The 3,651-nt window shown below is 41.3% G+C and overlaps 1 protein-coding gene across 3 annotated transcripts in view; it reads right to left on the bottom strand.

Moving 5' to 3' along the window:
- Positions 1-3,651, bottom strand: part of LOC107591099 (arginine-glutamic acid dipeptide repeats protein-like) — a 176,234-nt gene that overhangs the window by 129,331 nt on the left and 43,252 nt on the right. The window contains exon 1 of one of the 3 annotated variants that reach the window (XM_016280124.1): positions 2,019-2,036. The exons of the other annotated variants lie outside the window; for them this stretch is intronic. The gene's annotated coding sequence lies outside the window, so the exon portion shown is untranslated. Of the gene's footprint in view, positions 1-2,018; positions 2,037-3,651 lie in introns of those variants that run through there. 3 annotated transcript variants of the gene reach the window in all.

Consider the following 3,651-nt stretch of genomic DNA (forward strand, 5'->3'; position numbering starts at 1 on the left):
CCGTACCGTTACCAAAACGTGACGTGTAAACTCTGCTGATCACGGATTGGCCGGAGAGAATCGTCACTACCTGAGTCACTGAACTTGAGACACAAACACAACAGAACCACTAGATTTAAATCAGCACAGCCAGCGAAGGATCGAACGCAACAGTTTTGAACGAGCGCACCTTTTTTAACAACCAAAAAGTGGCTGTTTCGCTGTCTGTTGAGGAACAGACATTCCTCTCGTTGATAGCAGAGGAGCGGATCCAGCAAGAGCTTGAAGGGGCTACGCGGCATGAAAAAGTTTTTCCGGAGTCGCAGCAGTAGAGGCGGCGCAACTATAGCTGTGTCTCATTTAGAAGGCTGCGCCCTCCGGAGGTCGAATCCTCTGGAGGATGCATATACGAAGTGTCCTCAACCTAGAATTAAACGAGACGGCCTTTGTAGGACAGGCGGAAAAGGAAACAGGAAGTATCACGTTGCTATGCCAACACATTTAGAGGATTGTTGCGCTCGCGCTACTTAAATGAAGGAAAATTATTTCAAAATTTGGAAAGTAATTTGAAAAAAAAAATGCTTTTACTTGTTTTATTTTGTTCAACTTTTGAGGAGCTGCAGCGTACCTACAGCAGACATCTGTTAGAGAAGAAAAAAAAGGAGGAGGATATTAAAAACAAAGTTTATCCGTTTTTACCGAGGCGAATTAAGGTAAGTTGTAAACACCACATCTGCGCTTGTGTGTGCATCTGCCGGCGCCGGCATTTTTCAAATTAACAACGGTTTTTTACAGCGACGCAAAGAATTGTGGGTTATCTGTAGCAGCGAAGGATACACCTCGTGCATCCTTCGAATTCCTGTGAAAGAAGGTCGCATTCGAAGGTCGCATTCGGAGGTCGCATGCTTTTCTGAAATGAGACAGCCTCAATGACGTATACAGCCTTCGAATGCGACCTCCGGAGGGCGCAGCCTTCTAAATGAGACACAGCTTATAAACGACATGTGAATAATCCCGCCCACTCTAAAGCGGTACTGAACTGCAGTGGAAACGCAAACCGAGCCGTGCCATACCGTACCATACTGAGCCGAGCCGAGTCGTACCACGCAGTGGAAAAGTGCCACATGTTAACAAAAAAGACTTACAATTAAATACAACAATTAAATCCATTATTATTATCCAACTGAAAATAAATAAATAAAGGTTAAAATGTCACAAAAAGTAAAAGACATGAATTTATCCAGTTGAATATGAATACAATTAATATAAAAATATTCAATAAAAATAAAAGGTAAAATAAACCCTCACAAACTCACGCCTGAACCCCTTTCCGTGACGCCACCGATTTTAAAGGGTAAAACAAAAAGGAAGTGAATGGAGGATGTTGCTTTAAGCTCCTCTGTCCAGATCCATTAGAGCAAGCCACTAGTGTCTACCATGTGAAAGGCACGTCTACACGACTGGGAGTCTCTCATTCTGCCACCCAATGGACAGTATGAGCAACCGCACCACAGTTCCTGTCTCGCAAAAACACAAGAGACACACAAAAAAACTCCCGGAGGTTATAAAAGTAGTAACGTGCATTCATGTCGTACTGGAATGTGGAGTTTGATGACTTTTACAGCAGTGGGAAATTCTGAAACTGCTGTTGGTGATTCATTGTTTACTTCTCACTCCAGACGCCAGTGCCAAGCTGCTACCATCAGCCTTACCCAAAACAGAACAAGATTGTTTGGCTGACTAACAAACCACATATACATTACATATTGTGCACTGCCACATAATGTACAGCGGACGGAAATTTTCAATAGATTGCAAAGTAATTAGCAATGTAAACTGTCTGTAAGAAGGTAAATATTTGCTCTGAAATCAAAAAAGGAGAGGAAAAGAGAAAGAAGTTACATATTCCTCGGCTGTATTAACATCTCAAAGCTGAAAAGCTTAAAGCAAAACATTAGGGCTATTGTCACACAGTAAATGCTCTCAGCAGTATCTCACACTGTTGTTTCAGCAGTCATCATGCCCTAGGCTGTGCTTACCAGCTGGAAAACCATTCAAATGCAGATGAGATCCTACTCAGTTGGCAAGGTGTGATTATCACACTTCTCTCGCCCCGTCCTAAGATCTCACTGTCAGGTTTGCACCCTCCGCACGCCCTCGTAACGCCCGTCACAGGAGAGCGACGAGGAATGATAACAAAACGGTTCCGTCTTGGATGTAGTGCCCCGAAACGCTCACAGGAAGTACAGAGGGAGCATTGTTCTCCCTTTACTGTAGGTACATTCCTCCAGATGGTGGAAAACAAACCCCACAATACCAGCTACACGAGTCTAGCTGAGTGAAACGGTGTCACAGTCACTCCGCTGGGGCACTGAATCATCCTGAACGCTGACATCTTTCCAGCGATGTTCTCAACGCTGAAGTCAGCATGCATTTAGGGCAGTCATGTGTGTGTGGGCTCGTGAACGATTGTGAAAATCTCAAGCAAAGACATCATGACAGTTGTTTCCGTAGCCTGTCCTCGTGTCACAATGGATTTCTCACTTATCTGCATGCTATCGGTTAAGAAATTACATGCGATGGGGCCATCTATAGTGACGTGAGAAAAGACACGGAGAAGCTGTCTTATATTAATTTAAAAACAAGACAGTTAAAGAGGCAGTTCTTCCATTAGTTATAATGTCGTTACAAAACCTATCTGACTACTGTGGAAAACAGAAGAAAATATTTAAAAGAATGTTGAACTGTTTTTGGGGTTCAAAACAACATTGGACCCTATTGACTTTCATTGTATGGAAAAAACAACTGAGACATTTCTCAAAATATCTTCTTTTGTGTTTCACTGAAAAAAAACAATCATACATTTTTGGATGAATCATACCTTTAAAGATGCAGCTGAATTTACGGTTTGAATGTTGAACTGTTTTTGGGGTTCAAAACAACATTGGACCCTATTGACTTTCATTGTATGGAAAAAAACAACTGAGACATTTCTCAAAATATCTTCTTTTGTGTTTCACTGAAAAAAAACAATCATACATTTTTGGATGAATCATACCTTTAAAGATGCAGCTGAATTTACGGTTGAATCAAATTGTTGCAGCAAAAAGCGTTGAATTTCCAGTTGATCAAATTTTTGCAGCGAAAACCAATCATTTTAAAGGGGTCATATGACGTTGCTAAAAAGAACATTATGTTGTGTATTTGGTGTAATGCAATGTGTTTATGCGTTTTAAGGTTAAAAAAACATGTTATTTCCCACATAATGTACATTATTGTTGCTCCTCTATGCCCCGCCTTTCTGAAACACGTCGATTTTTACAAAGCTCATCGTTCTGAAAAGTGAGGTGTGCTCTGATTGGCCAGCTATCCAGTGCGTTGTGATTGGCTGAATACCTCAAGCGTGTGATGGAAATGTTACACCCCTTAACATACTGTGTGCCCTGCGTGACAAGACAAAAACAATAAAACCCATTACAAACGAGGCATTTGTTGCATCCAGTGGGGACATAATTACTGATTATAATGACTTATACTGTCTTTTTATGCGTTGAGTATAGCGCTGCGTAACATAAAACCATGTCTGGAGAAACAACAAACAACAAGCGCTACTCTACACTGCTCAAAACTCGCGTTTGAATAGTCAGTGGCAAATTCTTTAAATATAAAAAA

The sequence above is a fragment of the Sinocyclocheilus grahami genome, unplaced genomic scaffold (genome assembly GCF_001515645.1).
Source record: "Sinocyclocheilus grahami isolate Dianchi unplaced genomic scaffold, SAMN03320097.WGS_v1.1 scaffold137.1, whole genome shotgun sequence".
In the NCBI taxonomy this organism is placed as follows: domain Eukaryota; kingdom Metazoa; phylum Chordata; class Actinopteri; order Cypriniformes; family Cyprinidae; genus Sinocyclocheilus; species Sinocyclocheilus grahami.